A 24,099-nucleotide genomic window follows, 5' to 3' on the forward strand; every position below is an offset into this window, starting at 1 on the left:
AATAAGTTTGTTTAATAAGCCAGGGGCGGATCCAGGGGGGGGGCAACAGGGCAATTGCCCCGAAATAGTTGCACTGACAATCTCCCATGTCATTGCTGCCTCTGCCCGCAGCCCGAGTCTCTCTCTCACATCAGCCGATCAGCGGCAACGAGAGAGAGACCCGTCTAATGTAGTTACAGCCGCACTGACTGACTAGGAGGAGGGGTGGGTGGAGCCTCTTCCCTGCACTCGTTGCTAACGCCGGGGCCGCCCGGCGTCTAGCAACGAGTGACGTCAGAGTCACGTTGGCAGTGGCGTTTCTGGGGTATGGCAGCCATGGGCGCCATGGGGGGGCGGCAAAAAGCCACCCCCGCACGAAAAAACCTTCACCCGTCCTCCCGTGGCCGCCTCCCGCAACCATGTAGCTTCCGGCGCCGCGGCCGGCCTGCAGGAGCACAGCGCCGGCACAGCAATTATTTCTTGGCCTGGGGAGGTGAGTGACAGGCGCCTCCATTATGGATTACGGCCGATGACTGGCCAGACCGGATCCACGTAGGGTAACAGTGTCCCTCTGCGTGGCATCATCTTCTCCACGGAGGAGCGGGGAATGTGGCATGAGGAGAAGGAATGGTTGAGGGCAGGACGGAAAACCCCCAGCAGCAGCACCAAGGATAGCAGCGTTAGTGTTGGCTCCAGTGACTGGGCAGGCAGCAGGGAGATTTGCTGCCTGACTCTGCTGCCTGACTCTGGGAGTCTGGGACACAGCAAGAGACAACCAAAACACCACCTTAGCAGGCAAGTGGCAATCTGCAAGGTGTGGCAGGTGACGTGGCAGGTAAGCGACAATCCACAAGGTGTGGCAGGCGACGTGGCAAGTGGCAATCCGCAAGGTGTGGCAGGTGACGTGGCAAGTGGCAATCTGCAAGGTGTGGCAGGTGAAATGGCAATCCGCAAGGTGTGGCAGGTGACGTGGCAAGTGGCAATCCGCAACGTGTAGCAGGTAACGTGGCAAGTGACACACTCAGGTCTCCCACTGATTCTGCATTATGGTGAGTTGAACTATTTCATTTTATATTACAATGTAATTATAGAAAAAATGCGCTTCAATCATCCTGACACTGGTGCCGGGATGATTGAAGCGCAAACACCAGCCGTTTCCCTGATAAATTGCCCACAAAGAAAACGGATTTTCTGGCAGTGGCCCTCCCGAGACTAGACTCTGGATCCGCCCCTGTAATAAGCGTATATTAATTGGATTACGCAAACATTATAGCGTTTACAAACTATGGTATATATTTATGGAATTTTTTTTTTTTTTTTTTTTTTTTATGCTAGTAATGGCGGCAATCAGCAACTTATTGTGGCAGACAATCGGACACTGTATCTGTCACTGTACTAATGACACTGACCGGAAAGAGGTTAAGATCAGGGGCGGTCAAAGGGTTAACTGTGTGCCTAGCCAGTGTTTTACTATACCGTGTGAGGTGCTTTTACTAGGGGAAGAGACGGATTTTATTCTCTGCTTTGCATGGACACAAAATCCCCCCTGTCAGAATGGAGATTTGCCCTGTTTACAGTCAGGTCCATAAATATTGGGACATCGACAATTCTAATCTTTTTGGCTCTATACACCACCACAATGGATTTGAAATTAAACGAACAAGATGTGCTTTAATTGCAGACTTTCAGCTTTAATTTGAGGGTATTTACATCCAAATCAGGTGAACGGTGTAAGAATTACAAAAGTTTGTATATGTGCCTCCCACTTTAAAGGGACCAAAAGTAATGGGACAATTGGCTGCTTAGCTGTTCCATGGCCAGGGGTGTGTTATTCCCTCATTATCCCATTTACAAGGAGCAGATAAAAGGTCTAGAGTTCATTTCAAGTGTGCCATTTGCATTTGGAATTTGTTGCTGTCAACTCTCAATATGAGATCCAAAAGAGCTGTTACTATCAGTGAAGCAAACCATCATTAGGCTGAAAAAAACAAAACAAACCCATCAGAGAGATAGCAAAACATTAGGTTTCACCAAATCAACTGTTTGGAACATCCTTAAAAAGAAAGAACGTACCGGTGAGCTCAGCAACACCAAAAGACCCGGAAGACCACGGAAAACAACTGTGGTGGATGACCGAAGAATTCTTTCCCTGGTGAAGAAAAGACCCATCACAACAGTTGGCCAGATCAAGAACACTCTCCAGGAGGTAGGTGTATGTGTGTTAAAGTCAACAATCAAGAGAAGACTTCACCAGAGTGAATACAGAGGGTTCATCACAAGCTGTACACCATTGGTGAGCCTCAAAAACAGGAAGGCCAGATTAGAGTTTGCCAAACAACATCTAAAAACGCCTTCACAGTTCTGGAACAACATTCTATGGACAGATGAGACTAAGATCAACTTGTACCAGATTGATGGGAAGAGAAGAGTATGGAGAAGAAAAGGAACTGCTCATGATCCAAAGCATACCACCTCATCAGTGAAGCATGGTGGTGGTAGTGTCATGGCGTGGGCATGTATGGCTGCAAATGGAACTGGTTCTCTTGTATTTATTGATGTGACTGCTGACAAAAGCAGCAGGATGAATTCTGAAGTGTTTCGGGCAATATTTTCTGCTCATATTCAGCAAAATGCTTCAGAACTCATTGGTTGGCGCTTCACAGTGCAGATGGACAATGACCCAAAGCATACTGCGAAAGCAACCAAAACGTTTAAAGGGAAAGAAGTGGAATGTTATGCAATGGCCAAGTCAATCACCTGACCTGAATCTGATTGAGCATGCATTTCAGTGGCTGAAGACAAAACTGAAGGGAAAATGCCCCAAGAAAAAGCAGGAACTGAAGACAGTTGCAGTAGAGGCCTGGCAGAGCATCACTAGGGATGAAACCCAACGTCTGGTGATGTCTATGCGTTCCAGACTTTAGGCTGTAATTGACTGCAAAGGATTTGCAACCAAGTATTAAAAAGTGAAAGTTTGATGGATGATTGTTAATCTGTCCCATTACTTTTGATCCCTTAAAAAGTGGGAGGCACATATACAAACTGTTGTAATTCCTACACCGTTCACCTGATTTGGATGTAAATATCCTCAAATTAAAGCTGGAAGTCTGCAGTTAAAGCACATCTTGTTCGTTTCATTTCAAATCCATTGTGGTGGTGTATATAGCCAAAAAGATTAGAATTGTGTTGATGTCCCAATATTTATGGACCTGACTGTACATAGGCAGATCTCAATTCTATGTGTTATACCATCGATTTGCGGGTGTGGCAGACATCCAGTGCCTGACATCCGCAGAGCGCCCCCTGTAGGTGGAAGTGCAGAATCATGTATATATATACACACACATGATCTTGCACAGGAAGGTCTCCCTGTAGCAGTAAATCTGCTATAGGGTGCTTTCATTAGGACCTAGATGGAAAGGGGAACTGTGATGCAGACTATGATCCATGAGGGGCTCTGATGGGGACACTGAAGTCATTGGTAATGCTAAATAAGGACTGCTCTGATGGGGATCCTGATTTGAGGGAAGACCCTGATGGTGTAATGGATGTGATTAAGGGAATCATGAAATGTCTATCCCAATGTATATTTGAGTACATGTTTTATATACCTAACACATATACATATATACATATATATCAGCTTCTACACTTATAAACCTTAAGACATATTCAGATATTTTGCAAAGCTCACCCTTCCCTTGCTTAGGAACTGGACTGCAGCAGTTAACAGAAGAGTTTGCACCCGCTTCCAAGAATACATTCAAAATATAACAAGATAACATCAACAGTTTAAAAGAAGCAAGAAATGATGCAAGAACAAACTGCTTCCTCAAATAGGCACCCAGCTAAAGCCAATATTCTGTCACTATATGTATTTTTATTTGTGGCTGTTTTGTGGTTTGCATGCGCTAGTCTTATTGACATATCTTAATCTTTAACGAAATTGTATAAAAGTCTGGAAAAGAGGAAATTAAAACAGAAAAGTAATTTGACTCTGAGCTAAGTGTCAGCGTGCGTTGCTTGAAGCATGCATGCTTTATATTCAATCTGATCAGGGGTAGATATAATAATATCAGACTTTTGTTCTGATCCAAAACATCTGCCGCCCAACGTGGGGCTCGAGGCTAGGCCCAAAGGCTAGCTGATCCAGAGGAGACTGAGGACAAACCAACATGTGCACAGGAAGGAGACTGATCACCTCTGAAAACGGTAAGACACTTTTAATACCTAGTCTACTGTTTATCCTGTACCCGTGGCTGGTTAACCTCTGTGTGCATATCGGCTTCCTGTGGCCCTCAAAGACAGGCATATATCTTGCCTCGAGTCTGTTGATATAAGGAACCTGTACTATTTATATCTGCTGCCTGTTTTGTTCTGTTCTGTTTATCGATCTTGTGTTTTGTGGCAGCTGTTGGGAATGAGGGATTGCTTATATAGTCACGGATGAAATTAGTTGACGTGATTTAAACTCCTCCTGGGGAATAAATAGTTGTGCGATAAAGCACGGGTGCGGTGAAGCACGGGAAAACCAGGAAGGGGCGTTAGGAATACACCCAGCAGTGGCGTAGGGATCCCGTGAGGATCTGAGCGGTCCTGTATTTCTCTACGGTCGTCACACATCTTGTTATCTTGTTGTTGATGGTAATGTCATGTCCTAAGTGTGTTTGTGGACTGTTTGCCATACATGAAGAGGGTTGGGGGCTGGTTAAAGTGGTCTAGCCAGGATATAAAAGGGAATGTCTTGCTTATAAACCCGTGTTAGCAGAGACCACACATGTGTTGGTATTCAGATTAAATGTACATTACCCAGTTAAACTTGAGGTTGGCAAATCACCACAGGCTATAGAAAGTGAAGTTAGAAGGAGGGGACACGCAGCCGAAAGGTGTCCATTACAACTTCATCAACCAGAACAGTTTGAAGAGGAAGAAAAAGATAGAGTGAGGAATTTGGGCATGGTTCTGGGAAATGAATAAATAAATAACAGTTGAAGTGGTATATTGAATATTAACTACTGTACTCCTTATTTATCTGTTAAATGTCTTGTTGAGAGTAATAAGTGGTCACATATTACTTGGCTCCTTTACCTGTGGCCACCTCGGGTGGACAGGGCTGTGACTCTCTCTCACTCTCTATTTGTCTTGTCCTTGTTAACTTGAGACTGTGATATGGTCTGAACCAGTACCAGGTGACGGATAGAGGGATTGTCTGACCCCTTGAGTCCAAGACAGCCTCGTGACCCGTCTGAAATCCTGAGCAGACACATAAATATCCCAGTCATCAAGACAGAACATAGGCATAGCAAGGTAGTGTTATATATTGGAGGGTGGTCCGAACGAGGACAGGTGGCGGTCAGAGGAATTGTCAGACCCTTTGAGTCCAGGACAGCTTCATAAAACCGCCATACAAACCCTGAGCCCAGACACAAACTCTTCAATAGCTAACCATGGGGCAAAAGTTAGTGAGGCCCAAAGAGGACAGTTTGGCTTGTGACTTGGTATTAGAGTGGGAAGGAGAGGGTGCTGTCAAAAAAGGAAAAGAAGTTGGTGAAAGTGTGTGGGGTTGAAATGCATTTGGGGCGGAAGGCTACAAGTAGATGAATGGCGTACTATTTTAAAATGTAAAAAAGGTCTGTTGTATTGTATATGTATATAGAAAATCAGAAAAGAGGAAGCTATGTAGTCAGCCACCACCCTATAATGGCATCTGGTCCCCAGGAAGTAGACACTGCCCTTCGTCTACCGCCCCTCTGTTCCAAGTGACACCTCCCCCTGTGGCAACACTCCCTATGCCACCGCCCCTGAACTGCCCACACCGAAACCCACATGTTTCCGGTGATAGAACATAGTACAATCAAAGTAGCATTTCAATTTATGTATAGGGTGTCTTGATTATTTCGGTCAGAGTCTGACTTTAAGGACTGTTTTAGTTGTAGTTGCCTATCCTTGCATTATTAAAGTTAAAAGGTATTTCTTTCCTAATAACAGCAAATGTAGCAAATGTGCTATATTTATACAAATAGTTTTAATTGAGTTTAAGCTGTATTAACAATGATTGGGGATTTTAAAATGTTGCTTTTTAACCAGATACAAGTTTTAAGAATATTATAATGGGGAAGTTATATATATTCTTGGTGTTATGCCAGATGAATTGTGGTTAGTAAAAAAGGAAGCGATTTAAAGTTGCATAATTCTATGCAATAGAATAGCAAAAATGTTTACCAATTTGGGTTTTAGCGTGCTGAACAAAGCACATAGACACATGCTATGCTAGCTGCCGCATTTGTCTCAGGTCTTAAAGAGTCAATCCAAAAGGGTCTGCTTCTATCACGCCCAGAGTATAGAGTAATGGAGCTTGAGACATTGTTATTAGTGGTTATTAGGTCCAGAATCCACATAGAGCAGTAGAAAGGTAGCTCCTCTCATGATGGCCTCTGACACACCGTATCTGCGCCCACCAGTACCAACTCCGCGTGTCTGCTACAACTGTGGAAGACCCGGCCACTCCAGAAGGGAATGTCGAAGCCCCCGGAAATTCACCCACAGTCAACCAAGCCCCAACCCTGGTCCACATGAAAGTGCTCAGTATCAGAAACATGACACCCCACCCCCCCTCCGGATCACATGGACCTTCTCCGCTAGGATTCAGGCAAGCCTGTGTCACCTGCCCGCTACACCTGGACTGTTATACCGCAAGGTGCCCAGAACTCCCCCTCCCAATTCGCCAAGGCAATGGCCCTCATTCTTGAAACCTGGATGAAATTACATCCAGACATTGTACTCCTTCAGTATGTAGATGACCACCTGCTTTGTGTAGATACTTTTGGGGATGCCTCAATCTTCTCTGAAAGCCTCCACCACTACCTATCTGAGCAAAGATGCAAGGCCTTGAAGCAAAAGGTCCAGTGGTGCAGAGAGAAGGTGATTTTCCTAGGCCACTACATCTCCCAAGGCACCTGACATCTCACTGAAGAAAGAGTTGCTGCAATCAAGGCCATCCCTTTGCCTCAAGGTCAAAAGCCCCTTCACGCCTTTCTAGGTTTAATTTCCTACTGCCGTTCTTGGATCCCAGAAGCCTCCCTCTCGATACAACCTCTCTATGATGCCCTGGAATGTGACCCTTTCTCGCTTTCCCCAGAAGCTGTGGACAATTTTGAAACTCTGAAGGAGTAGGGCTGGCGGAGGGAGTGGAGGGTACTAATCCCACAGGCTTTGTGGAGGATCTGCTGCGTACCCTGTTGCCAAATGCTTACTTTTCCTCCATTACACCATTGAGAGAGCGCACTGCATTCCACCCATGCCTGGGCCCTCTGGGACCCCCCCCACGTACCCTCATCCTACGGCTCCTAAACTTCTGGGACAGGGATGAAGTGCTCCGCGCTGCCAGAGTTCAGGGAGATGTTCGTTACCAGAACAGCAAACTACTGATCTTCCCCGATTACGCCATTGCGAAGGCTGCGTTGCGGACCCACAACATCCGTTACAGTGTTCTGTTCCCTGCGGGTCCAAGATTGAGAGGCATTCCATTTCTTTGCTTTCCCGCGTGAGGCCTCTGCATGGATGGATACCCTGCCACCCCATTACTGACCAGCGGGTAGGTGAGGTACCATGCCTCCTACCAATTCACCTGGATCCCTGATCTCTTTGTTATTTGAGGGACCCCATCTCTCTATTTTCAGTACACTGATGTTGTGGGGGTTCCATCCTCAAGTAATTTAGCACCATTGTGCCTTTACAAACCTTGGTTGTCAACAGTTCAAGTTAGTGCCCCTGGTTGCAGGTGTTTGTCTCAGCTTATGGATGTTCTCTTTTCCCCCTTGGGATGACTGTACCCTTGGTCTCTACTGGTTCAATGTTCCTGCATTGACGCTACTATTTACTCCAGTCCTCTACCTTGTTTTGCCCAGAAGAGCGTATACTGCTATTGCAAGTGCATTTCTGTGCTGACTGTCTGCCAGCATCTCCACTGTACTGTAGGTGCTTTTCTATACGAGCCGATCCACCTGGCTCACGTTCCTTTAGGTTAGCCTTTGCTGACTGGTTGTTTGTGGTTCATGCTCTCCTTGATTGGGATGGGGTTGCGGGGAGAGGGTGGGTTTGTTTGCTCTGTGACTTTTGGGAAGGGTTGGGGAGCAGTGCTGTGTTCTGTTTTAAAAGTTTTTTTTCTTTTGATATGTTTGGTGCTTTATGTCTGCTTATATGAAAAGGGCTGTGAGGAGCCCTGTTGCTTACCGCAAACTGTGCTGAATTCTGTATTTGCTGTGGGGTGTTTGCCACCCGGACCTCTTTCCCTGCCGACACTGTTTTATGCCACTTTACTCTTGCCATACTGTATAGTTACAATCTCTCATGTCTCACATAACCGTGATTTTGTGGAATGTCCGTGGCAGTGAAACAGTCCCTGGTGTTCAAATTTCTCCAGAGGTACAACCCTCATGTCTGCATATTACAGGAGACTCACCTCCAGGGCTCCAGTGGTCTCCAGTGACCCTGGGTGGGTGCGCATTATCATGCCACCTACTCCAACTATTACAGAGGTGTCAGTATTTTAATCTGCAGATCATTGCCTTTTCGAATACTGGAGGTGCGTACTGACCCGGATAGAAAGTATATTGTATTGCATGCAAATATTTATGACAAAAAAGGTGGTTATGGTGGGAGTGTATTTCCCTGTCACCACACTTAATAATATTATGCCACTGGTCTTGAGTTTTGATACCCCAGAAGTATTCTTGCTGGGTGAATTCAAAGTGATCCCTTGCCCGGACATGCATAGACTGTGGGGAGGGATGAGGGGTTCCTCTGCACTGGCCCAGTGGGCGTCCACTTTTACCTTAGTGGATGTATGGCATCATTTACATCCGGCCGGCAGGGGGTTTACTTGTCACTCTGCTTCCTTCAAATCCCTTTCATGGATAGACTTGGCATATGCCTCAGCTGCCGGCTTTCGTTGGGTTGCAGATGCAAGTATACTCCCAAGAGGTGTCTCAGACCATGCTCCACTCAGCCTGACCCTCTCCCTCTCGCCCCGCTCTAGGTTGTGGCGTCTGTCCCGTTCTGGGCAACGGACGATAGATTACAGCAACCTATTACGGAGTCCCTGTGCACCTATTGGACTACAAATGGGGACACTGGACCTCCTACTGTGAGATGGGATTTGTTTAAGCCATGGGTCCGGGGTGCAGACTTCTCCAGAATTGCTATTATCTAGAGAGAGGCATCTCACTCGCTAAAGTTTCTGGAGACTGAGGCAGCTGTATTGGAGGCGGAGTATATCTCCTCCCCGACCCTGGATATGGTATTGGGCCTGGCAGCGAAACCTGAGACAATAATCCTTTCTTCATGTGGACAACACTAAAAAAGCCTGTTTTACTTTCAACAAAAGGTCTTTGAGTATGGGGAGAAAAATGGCCGCCTATTGGCTTGGCTGGCAAAAAGCCACAGCCCCACAACTCACATTGCAAGTATACAGGGGGAGAATGGCCCGGTCATAGTGGCTCCGGATCTTGTTAATGAGTGCTTCACACAGTTCTATAGGGAACTGTATGAATCCAGGGTCACCTACTCCCAGAATGAATTCTGTTCCTTCTTAGATACCATAGACTCCCCACGCTGGATCAGGCGCATAGGGAGCGCCTAGAGGCGGATATCACTCTGGAGGAGATACAGACATTGGGAAATTGCAGGCGGGTAAGATACCAGGATCAGACGGGCTCCAGCTGAATTTTACTCCAACTTTGCGGACACTGTAGCCCCTAAGCTGACGGCCCTCTTTTTGGACCTATCCTCCCGTGACACTCTTCCAGAATCCATGGAAGAGGCGATTATTGTACTGATTCCCAAACCTGGCAAGGATACCCAAGACTGTGCCTCCTATAGGCCTATTTTGCTCTTAAATGTTGATTGCAAAATTCTAGCGAAGGTCTTGGCTGGTCGGCTGACTACTGTGATTGAAGCCCTGATTCATGTCGATCAGATGGGGTTCATGCCGGGTAAGGGAACAGACATAAACCTACGACGCTTATTTCTTAACCTCTCAATCTCACATGACAACCAGGGTACTAGAGTCATCGCTTCCATAGACCCAGAAAAAGCGTTTGATTCAGTGGAATGGGTCTACCTATGGGAGGTTCTGAAACTATATGGCTTTGGTCCCAAATTCCTTTGCTGGTTACAGATGCTTTATAGGGCTCCCAGGGCACATGTCCATACCAATGACTGGCTGTCCCAGACGTTCTCTCTACATAGAGGTACGTGACAGGGATGCCCCTTGTCTCCCTCCTTATTTGCTCTGGCCTTGGAACCCTTGGCTATCCTGTTTAGGGAATCTTAGGAGGTCAGGGGGTTGAGGGTGGGATGCTTGGAAGAGAAGTTGTCACTGTAAGCAGATGACGCCTTACTTTACTTGAATGATGCGGGTCCGCCGCTCTCGGCTGCCCTGACTATATTTGACACGTTTGGCTCATTCATTGGCATATGGATTAATTGGTCCAAGTCTATCCTCTTCCCAATTGACGACCAGGTAATTAACTTAGCTCCCTCCTCCCTACTACATTGGGTTGAGGAGTTTAAGTATCTGGGAGTGCAGGTGACTAGACGAATAGCTGACTTTGACAGTAACCTCCAACCACTATTAATATCACTCAAAACATGTTGCTCGACATGGTCGGGGCTCCCATTGAATTTACTAGGCGGGGTAAATTTGGTAAAAATGATGCTTCTCCCAAAATTCAATCACATATTCCGTAACTGTCTGATATGGGTTCCCACTTCATTCTTCAAAGAAATAGATAGATGCCTGGTTTCCTTTATTTTGAATGCCCCCCCCCCCCCCCCCCGTTTGACTAAGGCTACACTGTCTCACCCTCCACAGTTGGGAAGTCTGGCACTACCTAATTTTAGGGTTTATTTCAGGGCGGCAGTACTGGTATCCGCCTATTGGTGGTTCCAGAGTTCTAGAGCCAATGAGGCCACCTGTTTGGAGGCTGCCTTCTTGGGGTCCTTGTTAGACATGGGATCAAGACTATTGGGGATATCATGCCCCTGGGTGCCCTCTTAAACTTCTCACAATTGTCTCAAATGTTCAATCTGCCAGGTTGGATGCTGTTCCAATATTTCCAGCTGTGACATGCTGCTGCATCCCAGTTCCCTCGGAATCCCATCCTCAAAGTTGATCCTATCGAGGACCTTTTAGCTCCTGGGGATCTAGATAAACCACTGTCGGCACTGTATAGTGCTCTCCTTTGTACTGATATACCTAGAATAGAATAGCTGTGGGAATACTGGAAGGGAGGACATGCCCTCCCTAGACAGAGGACAGGGAAGGTCCTAATCTTGTAATTTCATCCCTAGATAAGCTGATCCAGGTCACGTTTCTTCATCGGATCTATTACACTCCTGTAAGGTTGCAGAGAATGTTCCCTGAATGAGATCCTACCTGTCCACTCCAAGCGGGTTCCTATTTACATATGTTCTGGGAGTGCCCTTTCATAATGACATACAGAAAGGCGGTCTTTGATGAAATTAACCTCCGGCTACAACTTGATCTCATCCCTACTTCCTCTATGGCCTTATTGGGCATCCCCGATGACGACCAGCGCTTCCATCACTCTAAGCTTCTCATAGCCTACCTCCTCTATTATGCCAAAAAGGAAATTTTACTGAAAAGGTCGTCCCCAGACCAACCCACGGTGTCCGCTTGGGCGGCCATGGTAAACGCAACCCTGCCCTTATATAAAATAACTTATTCAAATAGGGGTTGTCATTGGAAATTTGAAAAAGTATTGTCCCCCTGGACATTGATCTGAACTCCCACTGGTGGGGGGTTATGTCCTGGTGTTGGAGGAAATATATAATGCATTTTATGATACCACTATTCCCACTCGGTGATATAAGCACATGCACTGTTTATTTGGCTTGTGAAAGATTATTGTCTGCAGAATTCAAACATACATATTGTTGGCTCTCTATATTGCGGTTCTGTTGTATCATTTCTGTTCAACCTGAAAATGATGACAATCTGTCTCTTTATATATGCTGTGAATGGTAATTTTCTCAATAAAGCACTTCTGTTTTTAAAAAAATAAATAAAATTAGATAAACTTATTTGGTTCAGATGGTGTCAAGCGTGTGTGGCGGCAACCAGGTGAGGAGTACAAATGCAAGTGTGTCTTGCCTACAGTTCAGCATGATGACGGGAGTGTCATGGTCTGGGGCTGCATGAGTGCTGCCGGCACTGGGGAGCTACAGTTCATTGAGGGAACCATGAATATCAACATGTACTGTCACATACTGAAGCAGAGCATGATCCCCTGCCTTCGGAGACTGGGCCACAGGGCAGTATTTCAACATGATAACGACCCCAAACATACCTCCAAGATGACCACTGCCTTGCTAAAGAAGCTGAGGGTAAAGGTGATGGACTGTCCAAGCATGTCTCCAGACCTATACCCTATTGAGCATCTATGGGGCATCCTCAAACAGAAGGTGGAGGAGCGCAAGGTCTCTAACATCCATCAGCTCCGTGATGTCGTCATGGCGGAGTGGAAGAGGACTCCAGTGGCAACCTACGAGCTCTGCTGAGCTCCATGCCCAAGAGGGTTAAGGCAGTGCTGGAAAATAATGGTGGCCACACAAAATATTGACACTTTGGGGCCAGTTTGGACATTTTCACTTAGGGGTGTACTCACTTTTGTTGTGTATATAAAATACTCATGCGCCACTAAAACGTGTAAACAGAATATATAGTAAAGTGCTGAAGTGCAGATGAGAATATAAAAGCAAGCTGACTTCTGTAGTGTTTGCCAGCACCAAAGTAAATAATATTGAGTGATGAAGCAGTGCTAAATATCTCTTCACAACTAACTTCAATAGAATATTATAATACTAGTAGCAATTTCTAAATACTTATGAAAAACAATCTTGACAATATAAAGTGCTAATAATAAAGTGCTAATGGCAATAAAAAAAAAAAACAAAAAAAAACACAATGTGCAAATAGGTGCAATTCACAAAATATAGCTGATGCGACTTCAAACAGCTAAGTGTGCAAGGATAATGCGATAAAAATGACATCAAAACAATAAGGTACATAAAGTTGATAGATAACTATCAAAAGTAAATAATCTCTATATGAAAAAAAACAAACAATCTAAACAATATAAAGTGCTAATAATAATGTGCTAATGATAATGAAAACCATAATGTCCCATACACACGGTCGGACTTTGTTCGGACATTCCGACAACAAAATCCTAGGATTTTTTCCGACGGATGTTGGCTCAAACTTGTTTTGCGTACACACGGTCACACAAAGTTGTCGGAATTTCCGATCGCCAACAACGCGGTGATGTCAACCACGTACGACGAGACTAGAAAAGGCCAGTTCAGATCCAAGCGCGGCACCCTTTGGGCTCCTTTTGCTAATCTCGTGTTAGTAAAAGTTTGGTGAGAGACGATTTGCGCTTTTTCAGACTCGTGGCTTTCAGATTGTTTTCTGCGGTTCAGTTTGTGCTTGTGGGTTTGTATCTGCTCTTCAGTGCGTGCAAGCAAGTTCTGCGTGACTTATAGTCATTGTGTTCTTGTTCTTTCGTTACTGTTTTTCAGGTCGCTCTTCACAGGCCTTGCTGTTCTTCAGTGCGTTCTGTTACTTCGTTCTGAGCAGCCGACCGTTTTCTAGCCATGTTGCGTATACGTACTTCTCGTAGAGTTCATGCTGTGCGGGGGCTTGGTGTTGGGGTCCTGACCTTGACACAAGTCCAGTCCATTAACAGGGTGGGGAGGAGTTCATGGACCAAGAATTGGTTGCTTCAGCGTGACCAGTTCTCTCATATGCCTTTGCTCCGTGAGATCCGTGAGAATAATCCTGATGATTTCATGAACTTTCTCAGGATGACGGACCCCATATTTCACCGTCTGCTGGCTTTGCTGACCCCCTATATCAGCAGGCAGGATACCTGCATTAGGCAAGCCATCACTGCGGAGCAGAGGTTGGTCGCTACCCTGCGGTATTTGGCGACAGGGAGAAGCCTGCAGGACTTGAAGTTCTCGACAGGCATCTCCCCCCAGGCTCTGGGTATCATTATCCCAGAGACCTGTTCTGCCATCATCCAGGTCCTGCAGAAGGAGTATATGAAGGTAATATTTTTATCCTTTAATATCACATTTTATTGTATTGAATGTTTGATAATATATTGTATTTCTTTCCTCATTCCCTAATTACCATGATTGTAATATGCTGTGAATGTCCCCTTTGTCCTCATGCATGCTGGATTTTTCTGTAATTATTTTTTTAGTTCTTCATACATATTTGCCTTCAATAACCTCCCCAGCATGCTCTCCTGCCCTATATTCACCTCATGTAGTCACTTAACAAAGTATTTTATCAGCTCCATAGTAGTGCTTTACCCCAAACACCCCCTAAAATGTTTTTAAATGTGATTTGTGCTTTAAATTCAGGCAGAGTGCCAGAGGCATTTTTTTTGTGGTGTCCCCAAATCATTTTTAGTAACCCTCCCTCCCCCCAACTGCTAAGTCAGCTGATCCCAATTCTCTATCTATCCTCAATCATCTATCTGCTGACTTTGCCAAACCCATACACACTATACCCATCTCTTTTGTGCTCAGATGTATGGATGAATTCCCCAAAGCATGTAGTGCAAGGGTCTGCCTGTATACTTTCAAATGGTACTGTTTAAAGTTTTTGTATCCTATTATTATCTTGACAGGTAATAGCAGAATGTCCAAATGTCCTCAAATGTGTACAGTGTGTATTTATATCTTTGTATTATGACACTTCTTACCTGTCCAGTGGGCTGCCAATAGTGTAACTAAGAGGGGCTGTTCCAAGTAATACCCTGTATTTAGGCATTCATCTCTCAATAATGTTAGAAATGGCCCATGAGAGGGGGGGGGGATATGATAGTTGTACCTTATACTTTGGTGTTGTTAAATTCCCCTTAATAAATGCTATCTGGAGGTTGGCCAAGAATGTTTGTGTCTAATCTGCTTGACATGTTTATGTGCAAAAATACTAATTTTTTTGTTTTCCTCAACAGTTTCCTTCCACGCCACAGGAATGGCAGACTGTGGCCTCCCACTTTGCCCAGCGGTGGGACTTTCCTAACTGCGGAGGGGCAATTGATGGGAAACACGTCCACATCGTCCCACCACCCAACTCGAGGTCGTACTATTTCAACTATAAGGGGTTCAATAGTATTGTGATGTTGGCGGTGGTGTCGGCTAATTACGACTTCTTGTATGTGGACGTGGGGAAGAATGGCCGGATGTCCGATGGTGGAGTCATCGCCCAGACGGAGGTCTACAGGCGTCTCCAGAATGGCAGCTTGGACTTGCCACCTCAAGAGGACAATGTGGAAGGACTCCCATTCGTCTTCCTTGCGGATGAAGCATTTGCGCTGGGGGACCATCTTATGCGGCCATTCCCGATGAGGACCCTCACCCCGGAACAGAGGGTTTTTAATTACTGGCTGGCCAGAGCCAGAAGAGTGGTGAACACATTTGGAATCATGGCCAGCCGGTTCCGCCTATTTCTGACACCCATCCATATGGTGGAGTATAAACCTAATCATATAATCCTGGCGTGCTGTGTTCTACATAACTTTTTACGCCAACATTCTGCCAACTATGCTGGCTCAGTTGGGCCTGAGGCCATAATTCTACATGATACAACCCTGACAGCGCTTGAAAGTGGCCGTCCTGACTTGCCCTCCCTGAGTGCCCGTGATGTCCGGTTAAGATACCTTGAGTTCTTTGCGGGTAGGGGGGCCATCAATATGCCAGACAATTTGTGAAGCATTTATCAAATAAAAAAAAAAAGCTAATCTTTGGTGACATTTACTGCTTGTGTTTGTTTTATCTGACCCTGACAGCAATGTGGGGAGTCTTGAAAATGGCGTGATTGTGTAATTGTGTGTAATTGTGTATGGCATTATCAAAAATAGAAATGTCCATTTACGATAAAACAGGCCCCGTGTAAAACCAACAAGAAAGACAAAAATCTTGAACTTACAAAGTTCACATATGGTAAAACTTGAAGGCAATATCAGACATGAGTCTTTAGGAACTGTGTTTGATATTGAGTTCAGATGGGGTGAAGTCACCCCTTGAAAAGCCAAATGTGGAAGATGCACACCAATTTACGAATGTCAACATGTGCTAGCTGCCATCACGGGGGATCAAGGGATGTGTTTTGGGGGAGCAACCCCTTCCTCACAGCTACTTTATTAATGAGGAAGGGTTTGCACCCCCAAAACGCGTCCATTGATCTCCCGTGATGGCAGATAGCACATGTTGGCACACTGTGTGCATCCTCCAAATTTGGCTTTTCAAAACATTGCTAAAAAATTTTGAAGATTGTAGCACACAAAAAAAAAAAGTGATTTTGTGGGGTTTTAAATTCGCCCCAAAACATCAATGATGTTATTATTTTTTTGAATAACATCATTGATTTTTTTCTTGAGGTTTTCCAATTCTAAATTACACCCCATGATCTCCCTGATCAGGAACTGGGCACTTTCTGATGTGAAAGGATCTCGATCCACAACATCACGATCACCTAAAAAGAGAGAAACCAAACAAAAACAGGTATCAAAAATCTGTCGGCATCCATCTCTTACCTGAGTCTGTGGTTGCAGACACTCACCTGTTGTGGTGCCAATTTCCACAACATCTTCTTCCTCCTCCTGCTCAGCTTGGGTTGGGGGTATTTCCCCTTCTTCCAGAGGTGGGGGGTCTCTAGTCTCCTCGGATGAGGGATGTCCTCTGAGTCTTTTCTCCCCTATGTAAAACAAAAATGGTATAATTAGCACACAGATATTTGATGGCCGAAATATAAAGATGAAACATTGCTTGGAAGTGTGGTACAATTGTCTATTTTGGCTGAGTTCCAAGATGTAGCATTTTTATTGTCCTTTGTCAAGCTTCAATACTTTACCTGTCTTGTACAAGCTTCACAGATTGAGACACCCCTATAGTATACACTGGAGCACCTGTGTGGGCCCCCTAATAAAAAGGGTGTTCTTATGTCCCACACTAGTGCTCCAGCGTCCAGATTGAAAACAGCTACTGAGTGTCCTCTCCTTACACAGAATCTAGTTTGCATTTCATTCTAGTAACAAACCCATCTACACAACCAAATATTTTTCATACAAGTAGGCCCTAAAAAATGTTGGAAAATGCATATGGCCTAAACAATGGTGTTTTAGAGGCCGAAAGAAAAATGTTTGATACGAACGAATAATGGGCCCATGAACGTTAAAGTTGCCATTTTAAACTGTACAACAATTGAGAAAAGCATATGGAGCAGCACGAACGTAATAAAGACAAAAAGAATAGGAACACAGCACAACTACTTACTTTTTTGCAGCACTCTCCGGATCTTTCAGTACTGCTCGGGCTCTCTTAATTTCAGGTCCGACCACCGCTTCCTGAGCTGATCTTTCGATCGACGTACCCCGAAATTCCGGTGCAGACTCTTGACCACTTTCGCAATGATCTTGGCCTTTCTAAATTTGGGGTTGGGGTAAGGCCCATGCTTTCTGTCATAGTCGGCCTTCTTCAGGATGTCGACCATCTCCAACATCTCCCCAAAGGACATATTTGTGGCCTTAAATCTTCTCCTTCTGCATCGGGACGTTTCCGGATCCGGGCTTTCCTCCTCCTCGTTGCTATAATTAGCACGCACCTGCTCTGACTCCGCCATGTGGTCTTCACCCACTGCACCGAACGAAGAGGGGCGGGGAATAAACTAGAAAGAACGTCAGGGGCGGGCGGAGTTACACGCATGCGCAGTGTGTATAAAGCGTAACACGCGTGCGTATTACGTACGATCTGTGAGCGGAGGAAGGAACATTGGAGGCACCGATCGTAACAACGAAGGTAAGAGACAAACTTGGGCCTATACTGCTTCTAGATTGAGGCCTATATTGTAACAAGATTAGGAGAGTTTTGGATGACATTAGGGTTTGTCTTGTGTTGTGTCTTGCAGTGAAAATGGATATCTTGAATGATACAGACTTCATGGCAATATTCATTGACATGTTCAGGGAGCTGCCTTGTCTGTGGCCGATCAACCACCCACATTATAGGAACCAAACAAAGAGGAAGGCAGCGCTGGATCAATTGTTGGAAATTGTGAAGCAGGTGATCCCCACGGCAGACATCACATATTTGAAGATCCTAATTGGTGGCCTGAGGAGCACATATGTAAGGGAGCGCAAGAAAGTCCAGGATTTGCAGAGATCCGGAGCAGCAGATGACATCTATGTCCCCAGGATGTGGTACTATGACAGGCTGCATTTTCTGGCAGGCCAAACTAAACTCGGGTCATCACTCTCCAGTCTTCCTTCCACACTTCCTTCCCCTCCAGCTGAGGCTTCTGACACCCAACCTGGGACTTCCAGGCAGCAACATGTGGAGGAGCCCAGCTTGAGCCAGGTATAGCATTCCTCTAAATATTTCAGGTTGTCCAATCAATGATGTTAACTAGATGTTAGTTTGGAGTACTAATTTAGGATTGTGATTGAGGATGCAAAACATTAAACCATGTCCCTTTTTCATACACAGGGAAGTCTCAGCCAGGAGGTGGCTGGGCCGAGCAGGCTGCCTGATATGCCGGTCCCTCCCCTACACCCGCAAAGAGAAAGTGGCAGGAGGAGGAGGAGTACCCTAGAGGAGGCTGCCATAGGCCTCTTTTAGAAGGCTACAGAGGCCCTGGGAGCACCACACACCGTTGAGGAGGACTTTGCTGCCATCATTGCCTGTAAAATGCAGCGGATGGAGGAGGGGCAACAACTCATGTGTGAGTCATTAATATTGGAGGCTCTCAATAAGGGGTTGAGGGCCCAAATAACATCTGATACCCACCTTTGTGACCTCACACATGGTCCTCCTCCTCCTCCTTCTCCTCCAGGTCCTACTAGTCCTCCTCCTCCTCCAGGTCCTACTCCTCCTCCTGCCACATCTCCAACAGCAGAGCCACAGCCAGGAAGGAAGCGTGGAAGGAAGACCAGAATGTGAGGATCCTGCATCCAGTCTGGTCTGGCAAAAGATGCAGCCTCTTGTGGTTCCACAGCCTGGGGACACAGATGTCATCTGCTGCTTTCCGGATCTCTGGGACTTCTGGACCAGACTGCACTTCCTTACATATGGACTCCTCAGGCCACCAATTTTGATGTTCAAGAATTAATGTCTGCCCTGGGGGTCCAAAGCTTCGTTAATTTCTCCTGTTTCTCCAGCGTTGCCTCCCTCTTTGTTTGGTTCTGAGCCCTTAATAAAGGAATTTTGGTTTGAATTATACTTGCCTATGTGTGTTTTACTTCAAAAAGGACAGTTTGTTTGTGAGGATTCAGGTACAATGTGAAATTAACAAGGGACACCAATACCAAACAATCTCCTTGAGATTAAATAATAAAAGATATCAATGGTGTTGTGGTAACTTGACACACAAAACACACACAAAAATATTATGGAGTAAAACTAAAAATAAAATTAAACATAGATCAGCCTTTGAAAAAATACAAACATAAAATCCTAAAAAAAAATGGCTTTAAAAAAAAAAAAAAAAAATTTTGGCAGATGTGACAAATCAAAATATATTAAGGGAATCCCGATAAATAATAAAGAAAGAAGTTTGTGAGAAGTGTGTGTGAATATGAGCAGCAAAACTACTTCATTCTTCTCACATTATAAAGAAGAAGAGAGTGCACTGTATTAAACCATTTTTTACATTGCAACGTGACGAAAGTGCTGTATCCATTGCGAACGCTAAGTTTACCAGACCGAGCTATTCCGTGTCGGAATTTCTTCTGAGCATGCGTGGCACTTTGTGCGTCGGAACAGGCCACACACGGTCGGAATTGACGCGATCGGATTTTGTTGTTGGAAAATTTTATAGCCTGCTCTCAAACTTTGTGTGTCGGAAAATCCGATGGAAAATGTCCGATGGAGCCCACACACGGTCGGAATTTCCGACAACACGCTCCGATCGGACATTTTCCATCGGAAAATCCGACCGTGTGTACGGGGCATAAGTGTGCAAACTGGTGCAATTCACAAAAAATAGCTGATGCGACTCCAAAACAGCTAAGTGTGCAATAATAATGCGATAGAAGTGACATCAAAGTAATATAGTTCATAAAGTTGATAGATGGATCTTTCAAAGGCTAAGCAAGTAGTCTCTATATGGGTAAATACATCAAGGAAGAGTTCTAATGCAGATAATAACTTATAAGAATCTTTTCTCCAATCCCCACCCTGTAAGTGCTAGCCTTTTACTTCAAGGAAAGACCCCAGATGGGTCTAGTTGAGCATAAAACAGATGAATGGGATAGCCTTTTCCTCCTCCTGGCACATGTTTTTTCGCTGTTGGCGTTTTTAAACTGTTATGCCTATACTTTTAAAATAAAATGCAAGTTTTTTGACTACTACACCATGGAGGCTCTTCTCTTTTACCTTTTATCCCTGGAGACGTTTTAAAAAGAGTTGGTAGTGGAGCTCGGCGTCTGGAGAGATAGCCTGGAGATTGCTGTGAGCATCCGTTGAAGTTCTACCCAAGGAGGAGGAAAAGGATATCCCTTGATCTGTTTGATGCTCAACTAGACCCATTTTTATTTGAACTATTGATGAATGTATTAATTACTTATTTCCATATATTAAAAATTATTTTTGTTACTATATTATATTCTTTTGTTGTTTCAATATCTGTTAGCTTGTCACTCCTAGATCGCCAGACTGTACAGTTCAGGTGGGCGCCCTCTGGGGGCGGAATCTGGTCACCCCGCAGCCGCCCAGCGTCACAATATATATCAATCTTATTGTGACGCAGACTCTGGTCAACAGGGGGAGCTCCTTGCTCTCCCAATTGTTGACCATTGCTAGTTCACTCAGCATGCGTCCCTATCTGCCGGGCTCTGTCATCACGTCTTGATGACACGCTTGCGGATCAGGCGCATGCGCAGTGAACATTTTTGGCTGGTCCGGATGACGTCACATCGGCTACGCCGATTGGTGATGACGGACGGGACGTGCATTCATAAGGGGACAGAGCTGGGGCATTACCAATACAGGGGATATCTTTGATGGTCGGTGGCTATGTCCAGTGTGCTCTGTATACTGCTTCCAGGTATGCTCTATCTATCCCTATGGGTTCTCCCCATCCACTATTCACTCCTACACTAAAAACAATTCGTATTTAATTTGTTCTACGTTTGTTTACCTTATAGGACACTCATTCAATCCCTCTCCATCTCCCCATACTCCTTATCCCCATTGTCTTTGGATTACCTTCTGGAAGGTCTCATTTACATATGTATATGTGAAATACCTTGCTGCATTCCTACACAATGGATCTTTGTTATCTAATAGTACCTCACTCAAGACTTCTTTGCCCTTAACAACTTTAGTCTTCCAGTCTATATAGTATTATACCTGAAATCACCATCATTGATCAACTATACTGATCTTAACTTCTATATGTACTGCTACCTTTATGGGATAACAACATATCTTTTTCTATTGTTTTATAATTGTTTTGATAATGTTTTGTACGCCCCTGTGGTGACCGTTTGTTCTGCCCCTCTCTGCCCTACTCCCTGCTGATACAGTTTGGTCTCTATGGCTTTCATAGCTATGTTTACTGCTGATATGCTTTCTCTATTTTTTGTATATTGATTATAGGTTTTTATCTATCCCTGCCTAGCCACAATAATCTCTGCTCCTGAAGAAGCGTGAAGGCATGTGTAACATGTTGAGCACAGTCTCTAGTTGAAATATTTATCGCATGTACACTGTCCAGCCACATCTTCGGACCTGCATTTATCTTAGCTTAACGTCCAGTTTTTAGTGTTCTGTATATATTTGTATGGCTCTGTACAGTGGAAACGTTATTGAATATTTATGCATCTAGATTGTTTTGTGGTTTAATAAATTGTATTTTATATGTTTTTTCAATCAATAACAACAACTTTTGTAAATTACTTTGTATTATCGTGCCTAAAAAGTCCAAAGTCCATTTCCATTTTTTCTATAGACCCATTTGGGGTCTTCCCTTGAGATGAGAGGCTAGCACTTATAGGGTGTGGAATGGAGAAAAGATTCTTATTATTATTATTTATTATTTCAGGTACTTATATAGCGCCGTCAATTTTATTATCTGCATTGGAACTCTTCCTTGATGTATTTACCCATATAGAAACTACTTGCTTAGCCTTTGAAAGATCCATCTATCAACTTTATGAACTATATTATTTTGATGTCACTTCTATCACATTATTAATGCATACTTAGCTGTTTTGGAGTTGCATCAGCTATTTTTTGTGAATTGCTCCAGTTTGCACACTAATGATTTTCATCATCATTAGCTCCTTATTATTAGCACTTTATATTATTTAGATTGTTTTTTCCATATAGAGATTATTTACTTTTGATAGAGTTATCAACTTTATGTACCTTATTGTTTTGATGTCATTTTTATCACATTATCTTTGCACACTTAGCTGTTTGAAGTCGCATCAGCTATTTTTTTGTGAATTGCACCTATTTACACATTAAGGTTATTTTTATTGCCATTAGCACTTTATTATTAGCACTTTATATTGTCAAGATTGTTTTTCAGAAATATTTAGGAATTGCTACTAGTATTATATTATTCTATTGAAGTAAGTTGTGAATAGATATTTAGCACTGCTTCATCACTCATTATTTACTCACTTTTGTTGCCAGCAGTTTAAACATTAATGGCTTTGTGTTGAGTTATTTTGAGGGGACAGCAAATATACTCTTTTATACAAGCTGTATACTCACTACTTTACATTGTAGCAAAGTGTCATTTCTTCAGTGTTGTCAAGAAAAGATATAATTAAATATTTACAAAAATGTGAGGGGTGTACTAACTTTTGTGAGATACTGTAATAAATATATATATATATATATATATATATATATATATATATATATATATATATATATATATATATATACATACACACACACACACACACATACACACATACAGATATACACACACACACACACATACTATTTTATGCCAGTTTTCCTTTAGTAAAAAAAAAAAAAAAAAAAAATCAGGAGATATTCATTACTATTAACCACCAAATGAAAGCCCAGTTTGTTCTGGAAAAAAAATGGTATAATTCACCCAGATAGTAGTTGCAAACATATGTACAGTTTTATTAACACATATCAAAGTTGCAAAACTGTGTTCAGACATGAAGATCTGTTTTACACTCTGTCATGAAGGGGTTAATACCATCCTAATAAATAATAAAAGCAAAATTACAAAGCTATTGTGCATCCCTCAGTATGTATGAGAGGATGCACCTCAGACCTTCTATATTTAACAAGTTGACCACCGCTTATGAGTGGCCTAGAAAATGTAAAAAATAGCATCACATAAAGCACAGTGTACAATCAAGCTGTAGTAGAAAAATATCAATAGCATTAGCAGCAATCATGGGAAATCATTTCAATAAATTTGGGTCTGCTTGGATTTGTTAGCTTGATAAACTGCAATGATTTAATGTGCTATGTTACTTACAGTTTGCTGTTGTTGCCTGAGATTTTGCTTTTCTTTTTTTCTGCTTAGTTCTAAGCTAACAGTAGGAGGTCTATATGGTACTCACTTTTTTAGTTTGAAATATGCCAAGATTGTCTTCACCACTCCTATTTACAAATACAGAAAAAAAGCAAAAAAAAAAAAAAAAAAGTGCAGTCTCCTCCTTTTAAAGAACAAGACAACTGCCTGCCAAACTGCCAGGGTGTGTTCACGTGCTAAGGTATTTATTTTACTTTCTTTCACCAGTTGCATTCATTCATTTAAAGTACAGACAAGCCAATTTTTTTATTTAGGCATGGAGATTTCAGTTACATTTCTAAGGATTAATGATTTATTGAAGTAGTAGAGAATGTTTACTTAGTAAATACGATAACGTTTTATGCTCATTGAATACCCAATCACATATAAGTGCTATTAAAAAGGAAAAAAAAAAGAGAATTTGATTGCATGTGGGCAGAACCTACTCACCCTGCACATGGGGGTACCTTTTGTGCAGAGCACACTCATCATTGCCTGGGATCAGACAG

The 24,099-nt window shown here is 43.7% G+C and overlaps 1 protein-coding gene across 2 annotated transcripts in view; it reads right to left on the bottom strand.

Moving 5' to 3' along the window:
- Positions 1-23,761, bottom strand: part of LOC141103547 (flavin-containing monooxygenase 3-like) — a 72,029-nt gene extending 48,268 nt beyond the window's left edge. Inside the window, exon 1 of one of the 2 annotated variants that reach the window (XM_073593245.1) lies at positions 23,640-23,761. The gene's annotated coding sequence lies outside the window, so the exon portion shown is untranslated. Of the gene's footprint in view, positions 1-23,554 lie in introns of both variants that reach the window. The other variant, XM_073593244.1, reaches the window with a different exon arrangement.
- Positions 23,762-24,099: the final 338 nt, after the last annotated feature.

This window comes from Aquarana catesbeiana, linkage group LG07 (genome assembly GCF_042186555.1).
Source record: "Aquarana catesbeiana isolate 2022-GZ linkage group LG07, ASM4218655v1, whole genome shotgun sequence".
NCBI classification, from domain to species: Eukaryota; Metazoa; Chordata; class Amphibia; order Anura; family Ranidae; genus Aquarana; species Aquarana catesbeiana.